This window comes from Mytilus edulis, chromosome 12 (assembly GCF_963676685.1).
Source record: "Mytilus edulis chromosome 12, xbMytEdul2.2, whole genome shotgun sequence".
Lineage (NCBI taxonomy): Eukaryota > Metazoa > Mollusca > Bivalvia > Mytilida > Mytilidae > Mytilus > Mytilus edulis.
In genome coordinates this window covers 61,382,103-61,401,217 of record NC_092355.1, presented here as the reverse complement: position 1 = coordinate 61,401,217, position 19,115 = coordinate 61,382,103, and the positions used below count along the sequence as shown (strand labels likewise).

At 34.2% G+C, this 19,115-nt stretch overlaps 1 long non-coding RNA gene across 1 annotated transcript in view; it reads left to right on the top strand.

The window, feature by feature from the left end:
- The first annotated feature begins 326 nt into the window (after positions 1-326).
- The window catches only part of LOC139498915 (uncharacterized), a 437,948-nt gene continuing 419,159 nt past the window's right edge, over positions 327-19,115 (top strand). The window contains exons 1-2 of the long non-coding RNA XR_011658043.1: positions 327-722; positions 12,868-12,986. This is a non-coding gene — a long non-coding RNA (uncharacterized lncRNA). The remainder of the gene's footprint in view (positions 723-12,867; positions 12,987-19,115) is intronic.

Below are 19,115 nucleotides of genomic sequence, written 5' to 3'. Positions count from 1 at the left end.
AACCAAAAAACCACGCCCATCTATAGGAGAGTCACGTGGGTGTGGTTAACAGAATAGAGAATACTAATGGGCAAACTATAAAGAATAGAGAAAAATGGGGGGGAAAAATAAAGAATATATAATATTGAGGTGCTAAAATATGAAGAATAGCAAAACATGGGCAAAAAGTAAGAAAAATTAAAGAATATAGAAATGAAGGACCGGCTAATCCAACTTCTCAGCCCTCCTATCCATGATGCATTTTATTTTGGGCTTTTTTTTTTAAAAGATTAGATGTTCAATATTTAATACTATGAATCAGTTAGCTAGACTCAGGGGCGGATCCCGGATTTTTGAAACTGAAGGGGGCGGGATATTCCCAAAAACGGAATTTATATACCGTCGAGCGGAGCGAGCCGATTTTTTTTTGGACAACTTTATTGTAAAAAACTTATAAATCGTGAGTAACATGAAAACTCTTTTTTTTTTCGTTCAAAGGGGGGAGTGTACACCCTCTACGTCAACCTGGATCCGCCACTGCGAGGGCAATCTTGTCGGATATATTTATCATGAGATTTTCCGGAGAAATAAGTCCTGAAACGAGTTGTACAATATATGCGCACCAGATTTCGCGCCCCCTGTCAAAAGTCTGTTTCCTGTAATTGTGAAAGAAATGGAAAAACAGACGATTTTGTTAAAATATACTCTAAGATATAACCAAGATATTGTGAGAACACAGAAAAGTAAGTGAAAATAAAACAGACTTCAATCGATAAAAAGTTGGTTCTTCTAGAACGGTATCAGGTCCGTTCGCGCCCAATATAGTTTCGCACCCTACACGTTCGCACCTCACATTTTCGCCCCCCACGTCCGTTCGCACCCTACATGTTCGCGCCCAATTTTTAATAAAATTTAAGTTAATTGTTAGAAATTATTCATATGAATATAACAAATAATTGTATTCTTTTTGAATAAAATTTGAGAATTTATTGAATAGATTTTTTTTTTTTATCAATCTGATGATTTATTATTAAATGTTGATTATGTATGATTATTGCTAATTGGTATTTATAAACAGCCTAACTTAGTGTTATTGTTTACTGTTGTTTATAAATCATGATTGTTGTTTTAAATTGCTTTGATGTAAATACTAATAAAATAAATATTAATTATAGCAATACACTTACCATGCATACCAGTTGTTCAACATGTTGTCAGATTCGCACTTAATTGACTAGAAACAGTGAAAAACAAATTATTTCAATACACTAACCAAAACACGATTAAGAATTATTCAACACACAAATGAAATAGTTGTTGTCAGAATAATATAATCTGACTTAAAAACAAGGACTTTTTTTATAAACTTGTCATGACACAAAAAAACTTGTCAGTATCTCGAATTATTTAGAAACAATGGCATATATATTTATACCAATACACCTCCAAAAAATTGGTAAAATTGGGTGCGAACGTGTGGGGTGCGAACAAACTTTTCGCAAAATTTGGGTGCGAACATGTGAGGTGCGAAAGTGAATGGGGGTGAATGTGGAAGGGTGCGAACGTGATTGGGCGCGAACAGACCCGGATTCTTCTAGAACGACAGTCGACATGTAAAAAAATATGAATTTATCAAAATTTATCGTCTTTACCAGTACAGTATATAACGACCTATTTACTATGGTTATGAAAAGAAATAAACTAGTTTTGTTAACTTTTTCTAAAAATTGTGATCGCATAGAAGTTTTTAAAAACTGTTGGACTGCTTACTCGCTAATGTACATGTAGCACCGAGAAACAAGAAGAAAACAAATTGAGGGTAAATTAATTATCAAGAAACATGCATTAAAGTCATTCTTTAAAGTGGTGTTGTTTAAAAATGTATGGGAGCAACCATTCAACTTAAAAGAATTGGGGGGGGGGGGGGGGGTATGGGTTTTTGTCTGAGTCCTTTCGAGCCAAGCCTGAACAATTTTATTTAGTTTTTCATGTTTTTCAAGGCTATCTATCAAATTATCTTTTTCAAAATTTAACACTATAAGGTATGGGGAAAATCTGGATTTAGAATATTTTTTTTGTCATCTGCTTGAACAGAATATTTTTTTTCATCAAACTAGGAAAAAACCATAAGCTTCCCCTTGAAGTAAAATGGTCGTTCCCTTAACTGGAGATTTAAACGTAGACTAACTGATTTAGTTATGCAATATCATAATAGGGAATGTTGAGTTTTTTTTTTATAAAAGGATAATGTCATAATATGAAAATAAGATGTAGTTTGAATGCCAATGAGACACTCATATGAAGGGAATGTCAGCAAACATAGGCAACAGTAAGGTTTCAACAATGAGAAAAATCCATACTGTATAGTTGGCTTATAAAGGCCCCGACATGAAAAATGTGGAACAATAAATTCAAAGGAGAAAACAAACGGCCTGAATTATAACAAAACAGTTAATGAAAAACAAATACATGTATGATTGACAGAAATGAACAGGGTTGTGGAAATATTTGTTGTGAGAACTTGTCCCTAGGCAAGTAAAACTAAATTTTACTTGTTGAGGCCAAATAAAAATATATGTGTGGTTCCAGTAACTCTACCGTCCCTACTTTTTCGGCTTAAAAATAGCCTACCCTAAAGATTTATTGTCATTTTTCATTAAGCACTTTTAAAGTCAGAATGTTTCTCCCATAGACTCAATGTAAAAAAAAACCATAAAATAAAAAAAAATCCCTACCTACCTACCCTAACTTTTTTTCAGATGTAACTGGAACCACACATACTTTTTTATTTGGCCTGAGAAAAAAGTTACTTGTCCTGAATTTCCCAATAAATATTGAAGTAATTTATTGTAAGCTTGTATGATTCTTAATTTTTAATGGTATCACAAAAAAAAGTATGTTTGTGATATTTCATGTATTTGTTTATGCGTATGAATAAAAGGATATATATGGTTAACTTTAATAAGACAGAAACCCAACAGCAAAACAACCAAAAGACATCTGAAGGGCAATTTTGCAATGTTTTTTGAATGATGGCCAGTATACATGGTATAGATAGATCCATGACATTTTATAAGTTTTGAAACGAGCCAAGAAATGACTAATTAATACATGTATTTATAATAAATGATGAAGTGTCCCTTTTATCTATGAAATTGCCAACAAATTAATATATACTTTTAATTAGCAAGACGTGGGTGTTTTCTACAAATTGTGCAAAAATTAAATTTACTTCAGAAGTTTCTTTACCATGTTTACTGGAGAGCCAAGGGCAGGGGAAATCTGTTAGGCATGTTAAGTATGACTTTTCAAATTCTCGTTTGTCCTGAATATGCATGAAATATTTACCACTGGACGTTAGGTAACCAACAATCATTCAATTAAATTCTCATTTTATTTTTTCATATTCTCTGTTTTTCTCCCTCTCCGTTTTTATGCCCCCGCCGTAGCAGAGGGGACAATAAGCTTTACCCTTGTCTGTCCATACGTATGTCATGTATGTAAATGTATGTCCCAATGTTGGTTTATATTCTCTAACTTAAGTTTGCCTCAACCAGATGTTATAAAACTTATGCACAATGCTTATTACCACAAAATACAGATCTAATTTTTTGGCGGTGTCACTTTAACCGTTCTAGAGTTATGCCCCTTTACAAAAGCTGAATTTTTTGTTTCCATTCTCTAACAAGTTTGCCTCAACCAAATTTTATTAAACTTATACAAAATGCTTATTACCACAAAATACAGATCAAGATTGATTTTCGATGGTGTCACTTTTACTGTTCTAGAGTTATGCCCCTTTACAAAAGGAAAAATTGCTGATTTTTTCGTTTCTGTTCTCTTACTTAAGTTTGCCTGAACCAAATGTTATGAAACTTATACACAATATATACTTATTACTGCAAAACTCAGATCAATTACAAATTGGGGTAGCATCACTTTTATCATTCTTCAGTTATGTGCAGTGATATTGTTGTCTTTTTTCAAAACTACCTCTACCGTTTTTTATCATGATCATGATGATTGGGAAAATGCATATTTTTTATTGAAATTTTCGGAGAGGGGAAAGAAACAGAAACAATGATGGTACTTAATGCATTGAAAACCACATGTGTTACAAACACCATGATGATTCTGATCAGAAAACCGGATCTCAAAAGTGCTTCCTAATATCAAATTAATAACATGAATACGAAATTTACAAACATTACTACCAATGCCATCACTGTTTGGGTAAAATGTAAAACTTTTTTGGAGGAATTTTAAGCCATTTTTTTTTTTAGTAATTGGGAATTTTCTCTTGGGGAAAAAGCCGAATTTCGGCTGTAATATGAGGCAAACAATATCACTGATGTGTGTTACATGTTTATATGATATATGCAATCGGGGGGCATTATTTGTGTCCCATGGACACATTCCCCATTTATTTGTATTACCTAGACTCTCATGCATGTAAGTATTTTGAACTATTTTCATTCTTTTTGTCTTAATTACCCGTTCTAGGTGTTTTTATTAGGTAAAAATGTATGTTTCAATCTGGAAAGAACTCATTCAAGAAAAATTAGAATGTCACTTCTGTAAGATGGCAGATCAGTCTGTGCCAAAAACTGTTTCATCTACTAGTCTGGAGACTAAATTTATATCAAAACTTGTGCCTATATTTAAGACTAAATAAAATTTTGAAAATTTTCACTACTAAGTCAGAATCAACATTTACTAGTCTGGGGCATCGGACTAGTAGCTAACGGTGCAAACTGGCAGATAAATCCTTTTTGGTGATCCCAGTTAAATTGATGTAATTTTTATGAGACCTTGTTTGTATACATGTACTTGTTTTTATACGCCCGTTTACGGGACGTATTATGGTATTATGGTATACCGTTGTCCGTCCGTTCGTCTTCAACATGTCGGACATTAACTCAAAAACGCTTTAACCAATTTGCATAAAACAGTTTTCAGACAATAACTCAAGAATCCTTTCACCAACTTGCAAGAAATTATGGTGAATAATTATATCTATTGACGTGAGCTCCCTTTTGCTTTTTATAAATTTTAGATTTTACGTGTCCGAGTAACTGGGTTTTATTCATAAAAAAGGGTGATTTTCCAGTTTTTGGACAAAAACACAAAAATGCTTTCAGCAGTTCTTATGTAACTTTGGTGAATTGTTTATATCTATTGATGTAAGCTCCCTTTAGACATGTTAGAATTTTATAAATTTGACATTTTACATAAATTTCTGAGTTATGGGGTTTTATTCATTAGAAAAGGGGGGATTTTCCAGTTTTCGGACAGTAACTAAAAAATGCTGTCAGCAATTCTCATGGAACTTTGGCGAATTGTTTGTATCTTTTGATGTGAGCTGCCTTTTGATTTTCATAAATTTCTAATATGACTGAGATTTAATTGAACTTTATTTGTTTATAGTCTGACAACAGATTTACTAAGTATTGCGCAACAGCACATTGTATTGCACAACAGCAAAAAATCTTTAAATTCATATAACCAATTTCAAGTTCTTTGACTACATTTATTCTGAAACATTTATTAAAAAAAATTAATTAAAAATTGTGACAAAGATACCAACTTTTTACATTCCAAGTGTAACGGTACATTAACATGTATTTTTTATTAAATTATCTTTATTCACCTAAAATATCCAGTAATATTTACTGCTGAAGCTAAATCAATCCAACGAACATTGGCACCATGATCATGATGATAGGAGACGTAATTTCGATTGAATTTTCCAAGGACCCTTTACATCGTTATTGGGAAACGAAGTGTGTTAAAACGTCGGTCAAATCTGAAATCGATTTTGTCAAGTCATTGGGCATTTATTTTCACACCAAGATCGTATGTAACATTATGCACATAGGAAAAATAATAGACCCCCGGCGCAATCTCTTTGAAAATTGTATTTTCCTTTTTTAAACAAGACGAAACAAGCCTACAGATTATGTTTGCTTACATCCCGTTGGAAACAAATACAATGTTTAGACCTAGTATTTCGTATATCCGGCTGTGAGGGCGTGATCACATGTTAGTCACATGTTTCACGTATGACCGGAAATGATTAGAACTTAACGACAAAAACAATTTTAATAAATGAATAGACTTCTGTTTCGTGTGAAATGTAACGCATAACGATAACGTCATTTTCTAACTTAATTATTACGAAGAACAAAACAAGAATGTAAATCATCTCTGATTTACCTGTTTGAACATTTTGAATTCACATAATCTTTTTTTTTTGTATTGGGGAGATTGTCACTGTTTGTGTTGTAGTTTTTATGGCCCGCCACTAAGTGGTCGGGGACATATAATTTTACCCATGTCCGTCATTCTGTCATTCCGCAACAAACCATTATACAGAGTTTTTTTTCTAAACGCCTTCAGATATTGGGCTGATTTTTTGGTATGTGAGTTAACCATGATGAGTTACAGATCAAGTATAAGTTTCTTTACGCTCCTATGGGCTTTTGACTTAGAGAAAAACTGTTAAAAATCACATTCATATGGATTTTTTTTGCAAACGCCTTCAGATATTGGGCTAATTTTTGATATGTGAGTTATCAAGTGTAAGTTTCGTTCCGCTCCACTAATTGTTGCCGAAATTACGGGCTTTGGACTAATCGTTGAAAATCACCATGATCACAGTTATACAGACTTTTTTTCTAAACCCCTTCAGATATTGCAGGGCTGATTTTTGGTATGTAAGTTAACCATGATGAGTTACAGATCAAGTTTTAGTTTTGTTCAGCTCCGCTAATTTTTGCTGAAATTACTGGCTTTGGACTTTGATCATGTTGATAAATTATTGAAAATCACAGTTATACAGATTTTTTTCTATAGGCCTCCAGATTTTGAGCTGATGTTTGATATGTAAGACTACCATCATCATCATGGTTTGTGTCCACATGTGTTTATATTGAAATTGCAGATTTTTCAACTTTTGGGACGGGACCATTCGTGTCGCTTTAACACATCTAGTTACTATAATATAAAGGGCTCTATATATATATATATATGTTATCTTTTTTTATATTGTTGAATACCCGAGATACAATTCAAGTAACAGTTCAAATTCAAAGCTGTCTTATAAAGTGTATCATATGTACAAATGATGTAGTTGCACTATTAAATTTATATATAGTTCCTCTGTGAAAATAAAGTAAGAAACTTCCAGATTTTACTTGCCCTTCAAAATTGAGAAGAAATTAACCTCTTAGAAGTGTAGTAATATGTTAACACTATAAAAAACATCTGTACGTAATTATCAACATTTATTAATGATAAAGAAAATTACTGTCACATTTTTAACCGGATTTTTGTGACAAAAATGTCGGTTATTGATTTGGGGATGTACGGCAGGCGGGCGGGCGGGCGGCAATCAAATGTTGTCCGTGCATTAACTCATGAACCGTTCTACCAAAGCTTTTAAAATTTTAATATGTTGTTACTGACAACTAAATGAAGGTCAAGTTCAATAATGGCGATTTTGACTTTTACCGTTCAGGAGTTATGGTTCTTGAAAGATTGAAAAATGGTTATTCCAGTCGTGTCCGTGCATTTACACATGAACTGTTCTACCAAAGCTTCCCAAATTTTAATATGTTGTTACTGATGACAAAATGGAGGTCAAGCTCAATAATGACGATTTTGACTTTTACCGTTCAGGAGTTATGGTTCTTGAAAGATTGAAAAATGGAGTTTCCAGTCGTGTCCGTGTATTTACACATGAACTGTTCTACCAAAGCTTCCCAAATTCTAATATGTTGTTACTGATGACAAAATGGAGGTCAAGTTCAATAATGACGATTTTGACTTTTACTGTTCAGGAGTTATGTTTCTTGAAAGATTGAAAAGTGGTGTTTCCAGTCGTGTCCGTGCATTTTCTCATGAACCATTCAACCAAAGCTTTTGAAATTTTTATATGTTGTTACTGATTACAAAATAGAGGTCAAGTTCAATAATGACGATTTTGACTTTTACCGTTCAGGAGTTATGGTTCTTGAAAGATCGTAAAATGGCGTTTCCATTCACTTTATTGCATTTACTCATGAACCATTCAATCTAAGCTTTTCAAATTTTTAACCGGATTTTTGTGACAAAAATGTCGGTTATTGATTTGGGGATGTATGGCGGGCGCGCGGGCGCGTGGCAATCAAATGTTGTCTGTGCATTAACTCATGAACCGTTCAACCAAAGCTTTTAAAATTTTAATATGTTATTACTGACAACTATACGAAGGTCAAGTTTAATACTGGCGATTTTGACTTTTACCGTTCAGGAGTTATGGTTCTTGAAAGATTGAAAAATGGAGTTTCCAGTCGTGTCCGTGCATTTACACATGAACTGTTCTACCAAAGCTTCCCAAATTTTAATATGTTGTTACTGATGACAAAATGGAGGTCAAGCTCAATAATGACGATTTTGACTTTTACCGTTCAGGAGTTATGGTTCTTGAAAGATTGAAAAATGGAGTTTCCAGTCGTGTCCGTGTATTTACACATGAACTGTTCTACCAAAGCTTCCCAAATTCTAATATGTTGTTACTGATGACAAAATGGAGGTCAAGTTCAATAATGACGATTTTGACTTTTACTGTTCAGGAGTTATGTTTCTTGAAAGATTGAAAAGTGGTGTTTCCAGTCGTGTCCGTGCATTTTCTCATGAACCATTCAACCAAAGCTTTTGAAATTTTTATATGTTGTTACTGATTACAAAATAGAGGTCAAGTTCAATAATGACGATTTTGACTTTTACCGTTCAGGAGTTATGGTTCTTGAAAGATCGTAAAATGGCGTTTCCATTCACTTTATTGCATTTACTCATGAACCATTCAATCTAAGCTTTTCAAATTTTTAACCGGATTTTTGTGACAAAAATGTCGGTTATTGATTTGGGGATGTATGGCGGGCGCGCGGGCGCGTGGCAATCAAATGTTGTCTGTGCATTAACTCATGAACCGTTCAACCAAAGCTTTTAAAATTTTAATATGTTATTACTGACAACTATACGAAGGTCAAGTTTAATACTGGCGATTTTGACTTTTACCGTTCAGGAGTTATGGTTCTTGAAAGATTGAAAAATGGAGTTTCCAGTCGTGTCCGTGCATTTACGCATGAACTGTTCTACCAAAGCTTCCCAAATTTTAATATGTTGTTACTAATGACAGAATGGAGGTCAAGTTCAATAATGACAAATTTGACTTTTACTGTTCAGGAGTTATGGTTCTTGAAAGATTGAAAAATGGAGTTTCCAGTCATGTCCGTGCATTTATGCATGAACTGTTTTACCAAAGCTTCTGAAATTTTAATATGCTGTTACTGATGACAAAATGGAGGTCAAGTTCAATAATGACGATTTTGACTTTTACCGTTCAGGAGTAATGGTTCTTGAAAGATTGTAAAATGGCGTTTTTGGTTTTCATATTTGAATTATTATTTCATCATCAAAGATGAATTTTGTCACCTGCCTGGATTTTTTTTTATTGTATTTGATTGGCAAACCCGGAATTATCCGCCGCCGGAATCTGATCCGGTATTGTACATGTAATTAGGGCCCCGCCAAAGGCGGGTCGCCCTATAGTGATCAGTCTGTCCGTCCGTCTGTCCGCCTGTCCGTCCGCAACACTTTCGTGTCCGCTCCATATCTAAAGAACCATTATGATTTCATACTTAATACTTAACATGATTATTAACCAACACCAGAGGGTGTGTCATGTTGTATGTACAACTTCCTAGGTCAAAGGTCAAGGTCAAAAACTTTGGTTTCAGTTGACAACCCCGTGTCCTGTGGTGAAGATTGTGTCTGCTCCATATCTAGATAACCATAATGATTTCAAAGTTTATACTTGACATCCATTTTAACAACCACCAGAGGGCGTGTCATGATGTATGTACAACTTCCTAGGTCAAAGGTCAAGGTCAAAAACTTTGGTTTCGAGTTGACAACCCCGTGTCCTGTGGTGAAGATTGTGTCCGCTCCATATCTAAATAACCGTTATGATTTCAAAGTTTATACTTGCCATCCATTTTAACCACCACCAGAGGGCGTGTCATGATGTATGTACAACTTCCTAGGTCAAAGGTCAACGTCAAAAAAACTTTGGTTTCAGTTGACAACCCTGTGTCCTGTGGTGAAGATTGTGTCCGCTCTATATCTTGAGAACCGTTATGATTTCAAATATTATACTTGACATCCATTTAAACCAACACCAGAGGGTGTGTCATGATGTATGTACCACTTCCTAGGTCAAAGGTCTGTCTGTCTGTTGGTCTGTCCATTGCTAACAAATTTGATCCACACTATATTTTGAGAGGACAGCTGTTATTATTTCATACTTTATACCTGACAAACATTTTCAACTTAACATATATATTAACCAACACCAGAGAATGTGTCATAATGTATGCATCCTAGGTCTAAGGTCAGTCTGTTGGTCTGTCCATCCGTTCGTTGTTCTTAACAAACTTCAAATAATGCTTCATATCAGATTATCCATACAACTTATTTACCCCACGTTATTGACAGCGGGGCCCACAGAGATGGCTCCCATCTCAATGATATCTAGTTGTCTTTATTTCTGGTATATATGCATCCATTGTTTTTGTCAAGCCTGCGACTTTTGTCGCAGAAAGCTCGACAACGACGACATAGGGATAGCTATATAGTGATCTGGCAGCGGCGGCGTTAGCTAACTTCTTAAAAGCTTTATATTTTAGAAGATCATCATGGAAGACCTGGATGCTTCATACTTTGTATATATAGATGCCTCATGTTTCCGTCAGTCACATGTCCAATTTCCTTGACCTCATTTTTATTATTTTTGTTCAGTGACTTCTTGAAAAAAAAGTTAAGATTTTTTGTAATGTTAAATTCTCACTTACTATAAGTAATAGGATAACTACGTATATTTTGTATGTGCCTAGCTACCTTGCAAGGTCCTCATACCTGTCAGACAGTTTTCATTTGACCTCGACCTCATTTCATGGATCAGTGAACAAGGTTAAGTTTTGGTGGTCAAGTCCATATTTCAGATACTGTAAGCAATAGGTCTAGTATATTCGGTGTATTGAAGGACTTTAAGGTGTACATGTCCAACTGACAGGTGTCATTTGACCTTGACGTCATTTTCATGGTTCAGTGGTTATAGTTAAGTTTTGTGTTTTGGTCTGTTTTTCTTGTACTGTATGCAATAGGTCTTCTATATTTGGTGTATGGTATGATTGTAAGGTGTACATGTCTAGCTCAGGCAGTTGTCATATGACCTTGACCTCAGTTTCTTGATATAGTGGTCAAAGTTAAGTTTTTGGGTTTTGGTCTATTTTTCTAATACTATATATGCAATAGCATGTGAATAGGTCAACTATATTTGGTGTATGGAAATATTTTATGATTTATGTCAGTTTTGCATGTTTTATTTGACCGTGCTCAGTGTTAAGTTTTTGTGTTTTGGTCTGTTTTTCTTAAACTATTTATAAGCTATAGGCAATGATAGGTCAACTATATTTGTTGTATGAAAGAATTGTTAGCTGGACATGTCTGCCTGCCATGGTTCATCTGACCTTGACCTCGTTTTCATGGTTCATTGGTCAATGTTTAGTTTTCTTGGTTATGTTAAGTTTATGTGACAGTTGTAATAAAGCTTTATATTGAGGACTATCAACTTAATATCAATGATAGTAAAGATGGCGAGACATTTCCGCGTGTGCACTCTTGTTCAATGTTATGTTTGTCAGTCAGAAACGATTTTACTCGGATTTACACATTACTCAATGGCCATTTTCGGTTTAAAGCTAGTGGTCGATTGAACAAAATGAACATCGCTGTCATGAATAAAAAAGATGAAAATAAATTTTGAGATCGTTAGGAAATTTTGGTTTATTAAAAAGGTCGGCAAAGTTATTTTTTTTTTTTTTAAATTGAAGGTAAGGTCCATCAGGCGTAGCTAGTAAACAAAACGAAAGTCCGATTGCAATAGTGGAAGGTCGCGGACCTCAGACCAATGCTAATTTGAACCCCTGAGTTATTGCCCTTAAATGACAAATTTTACCATTTCTTTTCTTTTTTTGCCTATCGTTTTGAAAACTATAATAGATATATAGAAAGAAACTTTAAATGCAATACTGATCAGCAAGACAAGTTCTACAAATATAAAGTTAAATGGTCGAAATAGTCGGTCGACTTATTAGAGTTATTGCCCCTTAAAAGACGATTTTAACCAATTTTTTTGCGTTTTTTGCCTTATATCTTAAAAATTATAATAGATAGATAGAAACTTAAATAAGCAAATAAAAAATAATTTAGACAATATGGAGGAAATCGTCTGACATCTCCTTTTTTGGATTTATTGCCTTTTAATCACGATTTTTGTCTTGCCTTGACTGTCAAAAAGCTAGACAAAGTAGTGCCATTTCTGGTGGTGGGGGCAACAATGTACTAGTTTGTGAATAGGTCTAATTTATGGTGAACCACTAGTAATTACTTAAGGATATTTGGTATGCAGTTGTATTAGCGTTGCCATTGGCACATCTCATTTCCATGCAGATTACTTGGCCCTGCCCCCTCAGTAATGGTCTATTGATGAAAACTTTTGCTTAGTTTAACTTTACATGTATTAGTTTGTGATTTGGTCAGTTCAAGAGGAACCATAAGTGGTAGGCCAATGTTAATTGGTATGCATATATAAGCCTTAGCACATCTCATTTACATGGAGAATATTTGCCACTGCAACTTGTGTTAATCTTCTTGACTTGACACAGACACATGTCGAATGTGTTTATAAAGGTGATAACTATTTTATTTTAGAATTGAAACTGGGACTAGATTTGTTATTTTTCAGCACAAACAAAATTTTATTTAGATACTCTTTTTTTTTAGGTCTAAAACATAGTGAACGCTGAAGAAAAGAGAACAGAAATATAAAAACAATAATGTCCTGTTAGATATATATGTGGCCTACATAGATCTGTTATATAGAAAGAAGGAAAGTGATTCAGGTAAATTGTGCAGTTAATTCAGAATATTATGAAACTTTAAAATTATATAAACAGTATTTATTTACATAAATAAATATACACATCAGTCAGGGGACTTACTGAAATAAGTGATTTTTAAATCACTTATTTGAGTAGCAAATTTGAAGTTTTGACACAAATTGTGATTTTGTAGTTTAACCAAAATTTTAAAAACATATATGTTTAAATAATACCTTTTTATTAATAAAATTGAATAAAAATGAACTTTTTGCTTCTTTTATGTAGATGCCTTTGATGCTATCATTTATCTGCAAATTATATTTTAGTTGAAAAAATGCTATAAAAATGTCTTTACATAATGAACTGATACTTTCGCCGATGAGTCCCGGTTTACCGGGATTCACGCTTCAGACAGCTGACGATGAGTCCCGTTTTACCGGGATCGGAATACCTCTTTTATGTTTCCCGCTTAAAACAGTGGGCCCGAGACCACAATTAATTCCTCTATTAGTTCTTTATAACGTTTTGTCTCATAAAAAAAAATTGAACTGTTCTTTTTGGCAGATCTTTTGTGTGTGTAATGTACAGTACAAGTCCAAAAATATGTCCAAGTTTCAGAAACATTGCATGTTTACAACTTACAAATTTAGCCAATACACATCCATACCCCTATGGACAAGTCAAGAGATGTTCCGAAAACTGTAAATATCACCTTTTTGCACCTGACCTAATCACTCTTTCCATATCAAAATCAGTTAAAATAAAACATCTAAAAAATTATTTCACCTCTCTTCTTTCATTTCCACCTTATAAAAGCTAAGAAATGTTTGAGAAAAGGAAAGAAAGAAATTTAAGAAGAAATACACTTAAATTAAAGGGAACTATATTCGTGAACAACGAAAAGTGGGGTCATTAATTGTGGTCTTGGGCCTATTAGACCCTTTTTCTTCAATATAATGCCCCAAAAAATGGCACGCATTAAGCTTATTCTATATCCAACTAGCATATTAAATATCAAATCAATCCGACAAGTTTTATGGCAGTTCTGATAGTTTTAATAACACTACCCTCAGGTTGATAATTCTAGGTATTTTCTGGCATGAAATTATAAAAACATAAAACTACTAGGAAAAGTAAAAGTTTAATAACTTTCTTGTTAAACATAATATCTTATAAAAGTAAAATGTCTATAGTAGCTAAATGGTTACATTTCTAGAGTCTGAAATTTTTTTTGTAAAAAAATATGTTTTTCCAATTGAAATTAATTTTTTTCTTTAATTATTTTTTAATTTGGTTAATATACCAACACTAGATATAAAAAAAATCCATTTAAAATATTTAAAAAGAAAATTTACTTCCAAAACTTATCTTAAAAAATTGATTATCTTATCTGTAATAAGTAAAATATAACATAAACACTAATTAGTCAAATTTCACAGGTACTTGGCCTGTTTACCTGAGGTACCAATATTCAAGTGTAACATCAGGTCAGATTACATGTAAAGAAAATTTCAAACTAGTGTAATTTCTTCATTTCTTGAAAAATTCCTCTAAAATAAACTTTTTAGTGAAGTATTCTGTTTTGTTTATCCTTATAGATAAATAGAATTAAATTTTCGAACAGATTTCTGTAAAAAAAAACAGTTATTAAAAATTATACTGTATTTTGAAAAATAAATTATCTAAAGAATTAATAAAAAAAATAAATATGCTTCTTTGTTCAATTAATCTGAGTCTTAATAAATGATTAAGAAACCTATTTCAATAGATTTGGATAAAACAATCTTTATCTGGACCCCTAATAGTACATTAATTGGCTTAGTTGGATACTGCTAAGAAAACTCTGTTAATTCAGAGTTGCCTCTGAAGGTGGTCTCTTGAAATCCATGTCACAGACTGCATCAAAAGAAAAAATGTACATCAAAGCAGATATCATACAGTGCTTGATTATAAATATAAGGATGTCCCAAGTTTATGCTATCAGTCCAAGTTGTGATATTACGGATCCAGTTAAAATTTTTAAAATGTTCACTAAAGGTTTCACTAAAGGTTATACCCCATATAACAAAGGCAAGAAGAGGTCAAAGAAAGACAACTCTCCAAGAAATCCTGGATGGTTCGCTGTAGGCACAAGTGGTAGAAGCAGAAGCCGGACGCCAATACAGATCCCTGATTCAGCTAGTGCAAGTACTTCCTATGTGCGGCAAACTTTACAATCTCCTGACTGTGAAAATGCTACTGGTCACATCTGTACTCTTCGACCGCAAGCGAATGCTAACCTGAAAATAGAAGAAAACAACGCATTACATTGTGGTATGAGATGGATAGACAGTCAACTGACAACCAGCTTGATCAACACTACTTATGATAAACATAAAATGGAGTCACCATCCTGTCCTAGGATGAATGTGGACTATCATGAACAGAAAAAGTGGGGAACTTGCTGGCAGTATACCCTAAAATGCCTAACCTGTGGTTTTATTGGAGACAGAATGAAGATGTATAAAGAAATAGCTAATGGCAAACCAGGACCCAACCCAGGACAACCAAATGTAGCCCTTGCATCTGCTTTGCAGGATTGCCCAATTGGAAATACCACAGTGCAGCAACTACTTGCAGGAGTTGACACACCACCACCATGCCGAAGCAGTATGCAACACACATCTAACAGAGTAGCAGCTGAAATGGTCAAACTCAACAAAACAGACATGGCACAGAAACTTGAACAAGTAAAAGAAGTGAACAGAAAGAGAGGTGTACCAGAAAATGAAATCAACATAACTGTGGATGCTAGATACAACAGCAATACAATTGTTAGTAAAAAGAAGCCCGGTCAGAATGCCACTCAAGCATTCGCACTTGGTATTGAAACAATGACAGACAGAAAGTTTATTGTAGCTGCAGTGGTGCAGAATAAGATGTGCTGGAAAGGGGCTTGGCTTAGAGGGAAAGGCTTTCCAATAGAATGTCCTGGCCATGAAGAATGTACTTCAAATTTATACAGAGCTGCTGCCCTGTCAGAGTATGAGCTGGGAAAAGAGATGGGAAACCAGCTAGGACTACAAAAATTTCTTGTACGGTATGTGACCACAGATGGAGATGGACGTTCAGCTAAAGGTATTGAAGATGCTATTAAAGCTCTAGAACCAATGTGGGAAATAGAAAGACTAGCAGATCCAGTACATTTGGGGCAGTCGCAATTCAGGGCCTCTAATCGTGCTCAATACAGTGCGGGAATGTTCCATGGTAAAACAAAAGAAGAAAATAGACAACTAAAGACAGTGTTTAGCAAAGATATTAAGTGCAGATGCTCCATGATAATTAATAAACTGATGGAAAAGTACGACAAAAACATTGATGATATGAGTAAAGACTTACCAAAAGTTCTAGATGCAACTCTTCGCTGCTATGATGGTGACTGCACCCTGTGTCAGGAACATTCCATTGTCTGCAAAGGTGATGCTGCACTCAACTGGTGGAGTCGTTCCCATTACTTGTCCACATACCAAATCACTGCCCTGCAAATGGATAAAACAGACAAATTTTTACTACAAGAAATCCTGAAAATGAAACTAACAAAAGCAGCTGTTGAAAGTATGAGACTGTATGACAATACAAACAAAAATGAAGGAGTTCACAGAGCAATGAGTGTAAATTTGCCAAAAAATGTAATTTACTCCAAAAACATGGAAGGACGACTTGCCTCAGGAGTACATCGAAATAACAACATGCCAGGAACTTCAACCCAACTGAAATGTAAGAATCTAGGAGTAGACCTTTCAACTAGAAGTCAACTTTACCTGAAGAAAATGGACACTAACTTCAAATACAGTCAGGATTATGAACTGAGACCAGCAGTTCAAGAAAGGAGATTAAAGCAGAATGCAGAAAAGTTAGCCGAGCACAAAACATGGAGGGAAATGAATAAAAAGCATGATTATTACTGCAAAGACCAATTAGATCCACAGCCTGCCTTACAGTTCCAGGACCATGACAGCTACTGCAAACCGAAGCTCAATGCAAGACCTGCTGCTGACAGAGATACCAGATGATCCACCTAAAGACCAACAGCAAACAGAATCATAAAAGGTCCTTTTAAGGGCCACACAAATATTAAAAAAAGAATCTGAATTTGTTGTACATCAGTCTTGAAATTTCTTTTCTTTTTCTTCCTCATTTCAATTTTTTGCCAGCCCTTCCCTTGGATAGTTATAAAAATAAATGTACCCAATTAATGTTTTTACCCAAATTATTATTATCCATTTTCAACTCCACTCTACAGGGAGGGAGGGGTTCTGGGTGGCCCAAGCAGGAACAGGTTGAAACGCATGACTGTCGGCTGTTGTTGAAACCATGAGGTTCCAACGACAGATGCCCGACAGTAATACATTTGGAATTGTGGCACAGGTGCGAAACATCATAAGATTTATCAATAAAAATATTCTGATGATGCCCAATGTAGGCAAGCCTGTGCACATGCATTTGTCTCCACCCTCTGGTATCTGGAAATTTACAATTTAAAACCCCATATTTGCCATTAGGTGTACATAAACCTGTCCAAATTTGACACTGCCCATTATAGCCAGGTGCAGAGCTATCATTCAGTTTTTGTCTATATTTTTGAAAAAATGCATCCATTTTGAAGATATTGTTTTAGAAAGACATAAGAGTAGTAATATATTCTAAAAATATAAAGGGGTCCAACAGAATTGACAGAAAGGGCTGAAACAGGGGTCAAAGGTCTTTCAGTGCATCAAAATGGCCAAAAATACCCCCAAAGTGCCCATTATCCCAGAATCTTGATATATATAAGTTAAAAATACAATAAACAACTAGTATTTATCATTTGAAGTGACTTTCTACCAATAAAGTTGGTCCATTCTTTATTTTCAAGATTTTGGGAATCAGCCTCTTAGGCCCGAGACCACAATTAATTCCTCTATTAGTTCTTTATAACGTTTTGTCTCATAAAAAAAAATTGAACTGTTCTTTTTGGCAGATCTTTTGTGTGTGTAATGTACAGTACAAGTCCAAAAATATGTCCAAGTTTCAGAAACATTGCATGTTTACAACTTACAAATTTAGCCAATACACATCCATACCCCTATGGACAAGTCAAGAGATGTTCCGAAAACTGTAAATATCACCTTTTTGCACCTGACCTAATCACTCTTTCCATATCAAAATCAGTTAAAATAAAACATCTAAAAAATTATTTCACCTCTCTTCTTTCATTTCCACCTTATAAAAGCTAAGAAATGTTTGAGAAAAGGAAAGAAAAAAATTTAAGAAGAAATACACTTAAATTAAAGGGAACTATATTCGTGAACAACGAAAAGTGGGGTCATTAATTGTGGTCTTGGGCCAGTGCAAACATGAGTTATCTTTCTTTGATGGATACCCGGATGAAAGTGTAAACATTGCGCTTCCGTTTGTTGAAAACCGTGTCAAAATCAGAGGAAATTTACGGAATTTACGAGAATTTGAAATGAGGGAACATTTTTTTTGAAAGAATATGGAAGAATTGAAGCCAAACTAGTATACTTTTTTGACATAAAATGTGGTTCTAAGTACAAAACACTTGGAATGGACATCGTTCAGTGTGAGGAATTTGTACAGCCTCATAAAAATTTTCAAAATTTTGCCGTTTTGGGTTAAAAAATTACGATTTGGGGTCAAAGAGCAGAATTTTGAGAATTTCACCTAGAAAATGCCGAAAATTTGAAAATTTGAATATTTTAAGAAGAAAAATTTATTAAAACATGAATAAAACTGTGAACATGGTGTTAGTGAATGAAATAAATACACAAATAACTACAAACAAGTTTTTATTGACATTTATTATGAAGATCTCCCACTTGAGTAATAGTAGCCAGGGAAGCCATCGTCTCAGAGTAGCTTCTATCTGGGCAGCAATCGGTGAAAGGGTTAACAGATTTTTCCCAGCAGTGGGAGTATTTTTTCTGTAAAGTTCAAGGTTTCATCTTTCAGATTATGTAATAAAATTCTACTGTTCACGATAAAATTTTCACTGTTCAAATTTTCACTGTTCGGGGGTGTTGAAATTAGTGGGGGTTATTAAAATAATGATACTTAAATAAGTGATTTTTGGGAAGGAAATTGAGGTATGATACTTAAACAAGTGATTTT